General features: G+C 36.9%; 1 protein-coding gene across 14 annotated transcripts in view; it reads right to left on the bottom strand.

Annotated features, from left to right (window-relative positions):
- The window catches only part of TENM3 (teneurin transmembrane protein 3), a 2750454-nt gene that overhangs the window by 1947185 nt on the left and 790258 nt on the right, over positions 1–13011 (bottom strand). For all 14 annotated transcript variants that reach the window (XM_065545705.2, XM_045391898.3, XM_065545707.2 and 11 more), the window contains exon 4: positions 8462–8510. The gene's annotated coding sequence lies outside the window, so the exon portion shown is untranslated. The remainder of the gene's footprint in view (positions 1–8461; positions 8511–13011) is intronic.

The raw sequence follows: 13011 nt of genomic DNA, 5'->3' as shown, positions 1-13011 counted from the left end.
TAGAATTGTGTTGTCCAATACGATCTGTGGCGATATCCGTGCCAACCGATCAGGTAGTCACTTGCCACATGTAGCTATTGAGAATTCGAAATGTGACAAGTGCAAGTAAGGACTTTGCAAATTTGTTTAATTTAAATTAATTTTAATAGTCACATGAGGCTAGTGATGACCGTGTGGGACAGTATACGGGAGATGGGACAAATGGTCATAGTCATGATAGCCAGCTGGTTCTGGCTGGGTTCTAAACTGGGCTTCACAATCACTCCTAGTACCTCTAGGGAACAAGAGAAAGCGTTCAAGACCCTAAATTCAATTATTAATATATCTTTCTGCTCCTGCAATTATTAATTTTAAAATTAGCCCCTTTTCCCTCAACCCATTCCCATTTTCAGTGGATTCCCAATCAGTAATTGAACTGTAGGTTTGCTACTTCAAACAGGACAGATAAATGAAATAAATATCCCAGGCTACACAGTTCAAAGCTAGAGTTTTTCTCATCTTTCTACTGTACCCCCACATCACTCCCTTTGATCAGTCCATCATCACTTATTTCTTGGAACAACTACTACAGTTTCCTAACTGGCTTTCCTATCTCCATTTCTGCTGCTTCCTCTCCACTTTCCTTGATCCTTCTTCAAAACTGCAGCTCAGTTGGTATTTCCTGAATGCAACACCAATGTTCCTAACTGTTGTAAAATCCACTAGGACTGCCCTTTTGTTTTCTGGGAAAATAAATTAAATAAAATGCAAACTCCTCAGCACAGGTAATTTTCTGCTCTATTTCTCTCATTTCCTGTCACTCTGCAACATTTATTCTATGCTCCTTGAGCATGTAATGCTTTTCTGTCATCTTGATCTTCCTATGAAGTAGATACATAGCCTTCCTTTCCTATATAGCCATAATGCTACAGCCTCTTCCTCCCAATCCTCACCATTCACTCCTTGCTGCCACTTTGACACAAACACAAACAGCACTACCACCACCACCGCCACCACCACCACCACCATTTCAGTTATATACATCTACTGTGGTTCAAGAAATGCCTTCTCCAGAAAATGTGACTTTAGCTCTTAAGGATGACATAGGTTCCCACCTCTCTACTTCCTACTCATTATATTCAGACTTCTACCACAATGAACTGAAATTGTTAAATGCTTATATCCCCATCAGCAGCCTGTGGGCAACTAGGAAACAGGAACTTAATATTTCCTCCTACATTTCTGGTGCATGAGACCATGTACCTATCTACTCAAGAGTTGTTAATGAATAATGAATAATATTGACATAATATTGTCATTGTCATTGACATTCATGTCATTGTCATGAATAAATGACATAATTAAAACAAACTGAGACAGAAGATTTAGAGATAAAATAAAAATTAGAATAATCCAAAGATAAAATTACTTGTGTATTCAAAGCATCCTATTTGGGGGTCCTAAAACAACATGACTTTGCTTATATATATATGTATGTGTGTGTGTGCATGTGTATATGTAAATACACACGTGTTTACATTCGATTGTTCCTGGAAAGCATGTAAACATGATTTGAAGATATAAACATGCCAGAAACATTTTCTTGGAAGAAGGAACTAAACCAGTTACAATGTTATAAAATATGCATCCTTGCTGGTGATCTGCACTTGGTTCTATAGCAGTCATTTCTGGGAATGAGGAGACGGTTCCCAGGCAAGATGGCCAAATAGAAACAGCTCTGGTCTGCAGCTACCAATGAGACTAAAGCAGAAGGAGGGTGATTTCTGCATTTCCAAGTGAGTTACCCAACTCATCTCACTGGGACTGGTTAGACAGCGGGTGCAGCCCAAAGAGGGTGAGCAGAAGCAGGGTAGGGCATCGCCTCATCTGGGAAGTGTAGAGGTTGGGGAACTCCCTCCCTTAGCCAAGGGAAGCCATGAGGGACTGTGCTGTGAGGAACAGTGCACGCCAGCCCAGATACTACATTTTTACCATGGTCTTCACAACCTGCAGCCCAGGAGATTCCCTCTGGTGCCTATACCAGGGCCCTGGGTTTCAAGCACAAAACTGGGTGGACGTTTGAGCAGACACCACGCTAGCTGCAGGAGTGTTTTTTAATACCCCAGTGGTGTCTGGAACACTAGTGAGACAGAACCATTCACTCCCCTGGAAAGGGGGCTGAAGCCAGGGAGCCAAGTGGTCTTGCTCAGTGGATCCCACCCTCAAGGAGCCCAGCAAGCTAAGATCCACTGGCTTGAAATTCTCGCTGGCAGCACAGCAGTCTGAAGTCAACCTGGGATGCTCGAGTTTGGTGACGGGGAGGGGCGTCCTCATTACTGAGGCTTGAGTAGGTGTTTTTACCCTCACAGTGTAAACAAAGCCCCTGGAAGTTCAGACTGGGCAGAGCCAACCACAATACTACAAAGCTGCTGTAGCCAGACTGCCTCTCTAGATTCCTCTTCTCTGGGAAGGGAATCTCAGAAAGAAACGCAGCAACCCCAGTCAATGGCTTATAGATAAAACTCCCATCTCCCCAGGACAGAGTACCTGGGGGAAGGGCTGGCTGTGGGCCCAGCTTCAGCAGACTTAAACATTCCTGCCTGCTGGCTACAAAGGGAGCAGCAGATCTCCCAGCACAGTGCTTGAGCTCTGCTAAGGGACAGACAGCCTCCTCAAGTAGGTCCCTGACCCCTGCATCTCCTGATGGGGAGACATCTCCCAGTAGGGGTCAACAGCCGCCTTTTACAGGAGAGCTTGAGCTGGCATCTGGTGGGTGCCCCTCTGGGACGAAGCTTCCAGAGGAAGGAGCAGACAGCAATCTTTGCTGTTCTACAGCCTCTGCTGGTGATATGCAGGAAGAGGGTCTGGAGTGGCCCCTCAGCAAACTCCAGCAGACCTGCAGAAGAGGGCCCTGTTAGAAGGAAAACTAACAAACAGAAAGCAACAGCATCAACATCAACAAAACAGATGACCACGCAAACACTCCATCCAAAGGTCACCAATAGCAAGACCGAAAGTAGATAAATACACGAAGATGAGGAAAAATCAGCACCGAAAGGCTGAAAATTCCAATAACCAGAATGCCTCTTCTACTCCAAAGCATCACAACCCATCGGTGTGTTGTATTCAGGAGACCTATCTCACATGCAAAGACACACATAGGCTCAAAATAAAGGAATGGAGGAATGTTTACCAAGCAAATGGAAAGAAAAAAAAAAAGAAAAAGAAGAAGTTGCAATCCTAGTCTATGATAAAACAGACTTTAAACCAACAAAGATCAAAAAAGACAAAGAAGGGCATTACATAATAAAGGGATCAATGCGACAAGAAGAGCTAACTATCCTGTATGTATGCACCCAATACAGGAGTGCCCAGATTCATAAAACAAGTTCTTAGAGACCTACAAAGAGACTTAGACTCCCACACAATAATAATAAGAGATTTTGACACCCCGCTGTCAATATTAGACAGATCAATGAGACAGAAAATTAACAAGGATATTCAGGACTTGAACTCAGCTCTAGACCAAGCAGACCTAATAGACATCTACAGAACTTTGCACCCCAAATCAACAGAATATACATTCTTTTCAGCACCTCATCACACTTATTCTAAAATTGACCCACATAATTGGAAGTAAAACACTGCTCAGAAAATGCATAAGAATGGAAATCATAACAAACAGTCTCTCAGACTACAGTGCAATAAAATTAGAACTCAGGATTAAGAAACTCACTCAAAACCACACAACGATATGGAAACTGAACAGCCTGCTCCTGAATGACTACTGGGTAAATAATGAAATTAAGGCAGAAATGACAAAGTTCTTTAAAACCAATGAGAACAAAGACACAACATACCAGAATCTCTAGAGGGAAATTTACAGCACTACATGCCCACTGGAGAAAGCAGGAAAAATAAAAAATCAACACCCTAACATCACAATTAAAAGAACTAGAGAAGCAAGAGCAACATATTCAAAAGGTAGCAGAAGACAAATAATTAAGATCAGAGCAGAACTGAAGGAGAGAGAGACACGAAAAACCCTTCAAATAATCAATGAATCCAGGGACTGTTTTTTTTTTTTTTTAAAAGATTAACAAAATAGATAGACCACTAGCCAGACGAATATGAAGAGAAGAATCAAATATACATAATAAAAAATGATCAAGGGGAGATCACCACTGTTCCCACAGAAATACAAACTAACATCAGTGAATACTATAAACCCCTCTATACAAACTAGAAAATCTAGAATAAATGGATAAATTCCTGGACACATACACCCTCCTAAGACTAAACCAGGAAGAAGCCGAATCCCTGAATAGACCAGTAACAAGTTCTGAAATTGAGGCAGTAATTAATAGCCTACCAGCCAAAAATGCCCAGGACCAGATGGATTCACAGCCAAATTCTACCAGAGGTACAAAGAGGAGCTGGTACCATTCCTTCTAAAATTATTCTAAACAATAGAAAAACAGTGACTCCTCCCTAACTAATTTTATGAGATCAGCATCATCCAGATTCCAAAACCTGGCAGAGACACAACAAAAAAAGAAAATTTCAGGCCAATATGCCTGATGAACATCGATGCAAAAATCCTCAATAAAATACTGGCAGACTGAATCCAACAGCACATCTAAAAGTTTATCCATCATGATCAAGTTGGCCTCAGCCCTGGGATGCAAGGCTGGTTAAACATACACAAATCAATAAACATAATCCATCACATAAACAGAACCAATCACAAAACCAGATGATTATCTCAAGAGATGCAGAAAAGGCCTTCGATAAAATTCAACACCTCTTCATGCTAAAAACACTCAATAAACTAGGTATTGATGGAACATATCTCAAAATAATAAGAGCTATTTATGACAAACCCACAGCCAATGTCATACAGAATGGGCAAAAGCTGGAAGCATTTTCTTTAAAATCCAACACAACACAAGGATGCCCACTCTCACCACTCCTATCTAACATTGTATTTGAAGTTCTGGCCAGGGAAATCAGGCAAGAGAAAGAAATAAAGGATATTAAAAGAGGAAAAGAGGAAGTCAAGTTATCTCTTCGGATGACATGATTGTATATTTAGAAAACACCACCGTCTCAGCCCAAAAACTCCTTAAGCTGATAAGCAACTTCAGCAAAGTCTCAAGATACAAAATCAATGTGCAAAAATCACAAGCATTCCTATACACCAATAATAGACAAACAGAGAGCCAAATAATGAGAAACTCCTATTCACAATTGCTACAAAGAGAATAAAATACCTAGGAATACAAGTTACAAGCGATGTGAAGTAACTCTTCAAAGAGAACTACAAACCACTGCTCAAGGAAATAAGAGAGAACACAAACAAATGGAAAAGCAGTCCATGCTCATGAATAGGAAGAATCAATATTGCGAAAATGACCATAATGCCCAAAGTAATTTATAGACTCAATGCTCTTCCCATCAAGCTACAATTAACTTTCTTCACAGAATTAGAAAAAATTGCTTTAAGTTTCATGTGAAACCAAAAAAGAGCTCGTATAGCCAAGAAAATCCTAAGCAAAAAGAACAAAGCTGGAGGCTTCAGACTACCTGACATCAAACTATACTACAAGGCTACAGTAACCAAAACAGCATGGTATTGGTACCAAAACAGATAGACCAATGAAACAAAACAAAGGCCTCAGAAATAACACCATACATCTATAACCATCTGATCCTTGACACACCTGACCAAAACAAGCAACGGGGAAAGGATTCCCTATTTAATAAATGATGTTGGGAAAACTGGCTAGACATATGCAGAAAACTGAAACTAGACCCCTTCCTTACACCTTATACAAAAATTAACTCAAGATGTTTTAAAGATTTAAACCTAAGACCTAAAACCATAAAAACCCTAGAAGAAAACCTAGGCAATACCATTCAGGACATAAGCATGGGCAAAGATTCATGACTAGAACACAAATGCAATTGCAACAAAAGCCAAAATTGACAAATGGGATCTAATTAAACTAAAGAGCTTCTGCACAGCAAAAGAAACTATCATCACAGTTAACAGGAAACCTACAGCATGGGAGATATTTTTTGCAATCTATCCATCTGAACAAAGGGCTAATATCCAGAATCTACAAAGAACTTAAACAAATTTACAAGAATAAACAACCCCATCAAAAAGCGGGTGAAGGATATGAACAGGCACTTTTCAAAAGAAGACATTTATGCAGCCAAAAAACATATTTAAAAAAGCTCATTATCACTGATCATTAGAGAAATGCAAACCAAAACCACAATGAGACACCATCTCATGCCAGTTAGAATGGTGATCATTAAAAGTCAGGAAACAGCAGATGCTGGAGAGGATGTGGAGACATAGGAATGCTTTTACACTGTTGGTGGGAGTGTAAATTAGTTCAACCATTGTGGAAGACAGTATGGCGATTCCTCAAGGATCTAGAACTAGAAAAACCATTTGACCCAGCAATCCCATCACTGGCTATATACCCAAAGAATTATAAATCATTCTACTATAAAGACACATGCACACGTGTTTATTGCAGCACTGTTCACAATAGCAAAGACTTGAAACCAACCCAAATGCCCATCAATGATAGACTGCATAAAGAAAACGTGGCACATATACACCATGGAATACTATGCAGTCATAAAAAAGAATGAGTTCATGTCCTTTGTGGGGAGATGGATGAAGCTGGAAACCATCATTCTCAGCAAACTAACACAGGAACAGAAACCAAACACTGCATATGTTCTTACTCATAACTGGGAGTTGAACAATGAGAACATATGGGCACAGGGAGGGGAACATCACACACTGGGGCCTGTCGCGGGTTGGGGGGCAATGGGAGCGATAGCATTAGGAGAAATACCTAATGTAAGATGATGGGTTGATGAGTGCAGCAAACCACCATGGCACATGTATACCTATGTAACAAACCTGCACGTTCTGCACATGTATCCCAGGACTTAAAGTATAATAATAATAATAATAATAATAGAAATGGAATGAGGAGATAAGACAATTAAAAGGCAATTAAATCTTAAACAAAAGAGATGATTTTCTTCACACTTCTTGTTTACGAGGGTATTTTCTCTGCCCTTTCTTATCTTCCCTACTCACAGTAAGACAGAGAAGTAGTTGGAGTTATGTTGTCAATAATTTTACATTCCGTTTAAGGCTCTCACAAAGCTAGTGCCAGTTAACACTGTCTAAAAATCAAACTAATTTATCCACCAAAGCCCTTATTTCCAGCTATATTCATCAAATAGCAAAGTTAGAATCCCCAAAATAGAAAGTCATTTCTTTATAATACAGCATATCTCCGAATGAGCCATGTAGGTATTTTGTAAGTATAATCATCGTTGTCTATTCTACAAAATAACAAAATTTAATTTATTGTAATCATGAAAGATATTGTAATGGCCCAGGGATGCCATGTAAAGGTACAGATCACTGGGCAGGAATATTGCCAGAGTTCAATTGTTGAATCCAGAAGCCACTCAGGAAATGGTATTAGTAGGGAGCAGAAACCAGCGCACATCCCAGATGGAACGCTCACCAGCAACCCAAGTAGACAAGATCACAGAAATCTGAACTATTGTAAAAATCAGTCATTCCGCATTTAGAGCACATTGTTTTCTCTCTATAAATTTCAGTGAAACAGGTATCTGTGTAAATGATTCACATCTTCTCCTTTCAAAGAGATTTTCCATTTTAAACCTCATATCTTAAATTGCTTTAATTCCTAAATGAGCAAAGAGCCTGCAGCATGATATTTCCCTATTCAATTTGGAGTCGAGATAATTCCCAAGTAATTACATTAATGAAAAGGAAGTGACAAAGATAACCTGAGATGGTAGGTAAAACAAAAGTTCCCCATGTTTTACATGTGAAATAAACATAAATTTAAACGATGAAAATCACATTTTAGAGAAACCCAGAAGCTGTTCCACCTCACTTTATCACATCAGTTTAATTGGCAGACAGATGCCCCTTTCTCACTTTTCATGAAATTAATATGAATTATTGACTTGTATTTGTATGAAAACTATTTAACACGCAGAAATATTAAAGATTCGAGTGGCATAAATTAAAGAAGCTGTTATGCAAAATAAGTATTTCCAATCCAAAATCTGAAAATCAATTGTGAAATAGTTTCCCCATAGAAAACTGAGAAATCTGTGTAGGTCAGCTATTCAAAGAGAAAATCGATGTAAACGTACAAGTGAAATTTATGTAGCATAAAGTGAACAAAATGGAAAGTTTTGGCTATGGGTTGCTATTTCTTATTAAAATGACCACCTTTTAATCTATTAGAATGCTATGAGAAATATCACTACAGTAAATAAATTTCATCAAAATTATAAAATTTAAGTAATCATATTAATTTTTTCATGCATATAATAGTGAAGTTCCAAATACTGAAAGGTTGTAGTTTTTAAAAGTTATTGTATATATATAAACACTTACTGTTATCTCCTTGCAGTAAAGATCTACATCCACAACTCCTTGAAGTTGCCTGTTAAAAAGTCACAAAAACATGAATAGGTTAATTTAACATACAATAAACTCTAAATTACAATAGCTAATAAGATTATTTTATGTTCATAAATATTATAACTATATTATCAAGGTTTTAGTTTATTTTCATAAATTAAAAACTACAAAAGGCAGTGAAAATTATTTCTCAATGTACATCAGAAGTTAAAAATACTAAATACTGAGAAAAGAAGAAAATTTAAATTACAGAAAAACAAAAATATCTTAGTTGGTAAAAAGAATGCATTCATTTTTTTCCCACGATGTTTATAAATAACCTGATCATTGGTTTATATTGAGGGGATAAAGAAGTTTTAGTTTCATTCTCATTAGAGATTTATGTTTTAATGTTTATCCAAAATTGTCTTTGCTTCAACAAATCTTTAATTCATCAGACAAACTTGAAAATAACCAAGAGTAAAAAATAGGTAATCAAAATCTAATTAGATCCAATCAAATTAGAGACACTATTTTTGAAGAATTAGAAAATATATGCTGTAATATACAGGTCAAGTACATTCTTTCACTCAATATTTGATCAATTTTCTGAAGAAAAAATAAATCATTTATCATGTGTTTGACGTTGAATAGTATCTGAATATCAACCTGAAATAGAGAACTTCAGTAATTATCTAAATCACTCAGGCCAAAAGACCAATTTACAAGAATTACCCAGCTCATTGGGGCAAATATTATTGGAAGAATCTTTTTCTTGAATTATTTCCTAAATGTTAATATTACTTTTGGTGGTTGTAATGTACCAAACACGGAAAGCAACAACATGGCTTGCATTAGACATCTAAAATCACAAAATCATCTGAAAATATGCTTTAATAAAACAAATGTTTACTCTTAAGAGGTGTTTTTATTTCTATGAAAATATCTAAAATATCCTCTAATTATATTAAGACTTGATTTGGACAGAAATATTATTTCATCGTAATTGTGCATTTTCATTTTATCTCTATTCATTTTAATTTCTGTTCCTCTCCCAGCTAATGTTAAGAGCACAAGGCAGCTATTGAAATCTTTTTCCAGTAATCCGTTTGAAACAGTTTTAAAAGGTACATCAGGCCAACATATTTTCTACTCTATGCAATAGAAAAGGAAGTATTTAATTCAGAATTGGAACCATGTTATTTTGTTTAACAAGGGTTTTTTTTGTTTTTTGGGGGGGTTGGTAATCAAAACCTGACAGCACTGGCCGGGCGCAGTGGCTAACCCCTGTAACTCCGACACTTTGGGAGGCACAAAGATGGCTTGAGGCCAGGAGGCGAAATCTTGTCTCTGCTAAAAACACAAAAGTCAACCGGACATGGTGGTGTGCACTTGTTGTCCCAGCTACTCTGGAGGCTGAGGAATGATAATCGTTTGAACCTGGGCGGTGGAGGTTGTAGTGAGCCAAGATCGCGCCACTGCACTCCAACCCAAGCAACAAAGTGAGACTGTCTCAACAACAAAAACAAACAAATAAAAAAATTTGCTGATATAGTGTAACCTAAAATATTTTATACATTTATCTACTATGCTAATTTTTAAATCATGCAACTTGGATTTGAAGAAATCAATATTTTTAAAAGAAAATAAAATGTTTTAAAATTTCTAGAATAAATTTAAGAAGTAGTGTTTCATGATACAGGCAAAATACCAGATTTTAGAGTTTAAGAGGTATTTGCTCAAGAAAGAGATACCAAAGTAAATAATAACTTAGTTGGTTTCTTTATCATGAAGCCCCTTATTCAAAAAGCTATTAAATGGTCATTATTTTGAGATTAAACTTAGAGGACTTGAATAAAAATTAATAATGATCGACTTCTGCTCTTTACCAAAATGTTAGCAGCTTGACAACATTTCCTATGAATCCCAAATTTCATTTTTATTAATGTAGGACAACTCTTTAAAATCTATTGTGATATTTTTTAATATTATAATTTTTATCTAATACATACAAAGTATAACTTCTAAGTGAAAAATGAAGCTATATCAGGTTAAAATATCTTAAAAGTTACCTTATTTCTCTCCATACAAAAATTTTCTAGCTATAGAAATTCCTGAGATATATAGTCTTTCTTTGGGACAATAGAGATAGCATTTCAGATAATTTTAGTTTCTTAGCTTCATTATATAATTACATCTTTAGTATTTTCATGATTAAAAATATCTTCCTACTCCATGGAAATACTCTAGCACCACCCGTGCTTTGCTCCTGTTAAGGTAGTATAAGGTGTTCCATCTTGCTAGAGGTATTTGGAGAGCAGAAGCTACTACTAAATGGGAGGAAATAAGTAGTTCCTGATTTTTAGATTTGATTGTACTCAGCGTGGTTAAAGGAAGAGTAATCATGAAATAAAACACCCCCTGACAGTGAAGTTCAACATTCTCCATACTTCTATTTTTCACTACAGGGTTGCTTTGCCTTTGGTCAAATACCCTCCAGAGGCACAATTTACTTGGTAACCTTGTGTTGGGCTATTACTGTTGAGCTATTTGAAGTTATAAAAATATTTCATTAAATGATATATTATTTGAAAATGGCTGTCATGGAAGTTGGAATGGAGGCCCTAGGGCCCTGCCCTTTCCTCTCTTCATATTCCCTCCCAACCTGTGGTTTCAGAGCCACCTTGATGAGATCTCGAGGTGTTCGGGGAGCAAAGTCTGAAATCCACTTCTGCATTTCCATACTCTTTCATTTCAAAACACAGGGCGAAGAAACATGAAAAGCTACAAGTTTGCTGGGAAAAAAGGGGGAAATGCAAGAGAAGAAACAATGTGGATAACTTGAGGAAAAATAAAGGAAAGAGAGGAAAGAGCTGCGTTCTAGACAAAGTCTGCAATGTATGTTCAAAGCTTTAGGAAACTGGTTGGGAAACACAATCCTGAAACAGATGCTTAAGAGAAAAATACTATAGATAAATGAAACTTTACAGACAACTTGTGTATCTTCATTCTTCCAGATGCTTTGTGTGTGTGGGTATATATAGGTGTGTATATATATGTGTGTGTATATATGTATGTGTATATGTGTGTATACATATCTATATATATGTGTGTGTGTATATATATGTGTATATGTGTATGTGTGTGTATATATGTGTATGTGTATATATATGTGTGTGTATACATATCTATATATATGTGTGTGTGTATATATATACGTATATGATTTAAACCTGATTTTCTGTTAGGTGATTTACAACATGATTCAGTTTCAGAATGATTTTAATAGTTATATTCCAAAGGCAAACATTTTAAAATACAGGCTGATTCCTAAATAATCGAGGACATCTGGTCACCCTTCCAATATGTGAATTGCCTTAAAATTCTTCTGCATCCTGGAATAATTTTCATAAACTACAGAGGTTAATACAGCATAGGAATTGATGCTTAAAGTCGAACTCTGTTCCTTCAAATGTGACTCTGGTCCCAAGGACAGTCATTAGCCTTTTGACATGTCTTTTATTGTTAAATCCACTAACATCTCATTACATTTGGAAGAAAAAAAGAAAGGAAAAAAGGAAAAAAATCATTCAAGTAGCCACTCTAGGATTCACACCCAAATACCTGGAGAGTATGCACAAGATTTTGGCTTACTGCGATGCTAATTCTCTTCTTTAGAAGGTTTGGAAGTTCAGCACCAGATTCTGACTTCTGGCTTGCCAAAAGGCATGCTGGTTTCTTGGTGTGGTTTTCTAGCTCTTTTGCTATTAGTGCATAATTTGACAGTATGCTGCCACGGTAACAGAATTCATTAAGGGCTTTCAGTTTTGTTCTGCCAATGAGGATTTTTGGCCGCATGTAGTGCTAGCCTCTGAAGATTGATCCATAATATTTGTCTTATAAAGTCTTGTCATCTCATAGCGTGACTGATGCTACAAAATAATCCATAATGAGCCAGGTTCTCCCAGCACGAGCTACTCCCTGAGGGTACGTTAGGCACTACTGGAAACCATATTAACTTCTTTATCATCAAACTTGGGTGCTTAAAATAGATGCATGAAAGTGGATACACTGCACAGTCCCATGTTGCACCATTGACTTGGGGAGTGGATTGGGAATGTAATCCCTAATGTTCATTTTCTACAATATCCCATTATGGGAAACAGAAAAAAAAAAAAACTTCCAGATTTTGACAATGTTCTTTGTATAGTCATTTTCAAAGACAAGGTTTGCTGGAAATAACTATGTGGTTGATAGAATAGAGCCAACAACAACAAAAAGTCATGTTTTTAACCAATATCTTCCCGTATGATTTCAGTGAAAAACAACATACCTTCTATTATTTTCAGCTATATTTTTACTACTATGTCATTACATTTTGCCATGTTCTGTGTTTAACTATTGGAGTAATCCTTTTCTGTGGTGTGCAATATGACAGTTAAAAATCCTACGAAATATTTTTATGCTGATGAGGCCAAAGTAATTTGGTCAACCCGCTTTGGGACTGGTTGGCTCCACAGTGAAGAACTAAACTACCCTGGAAT

The sequence above is a fragment of the Macaca fascicularis genome, chromosome 5 (assembly GCF_037993035.2).
Source record: "Macaca fascicularis isolate 582-1 chromosome 5, T2T-MFA8v1.1".
NCBI lineage: Eukaryota > Metazoa > Chordata > Mammalia > Primates > Cercopithecidae > Macaca > Macaca fascicularis.
Note: the sequence above shows the minus strand (reverse complement) of the source record. Positions and strands in the feature narration are given on the sequence as shown.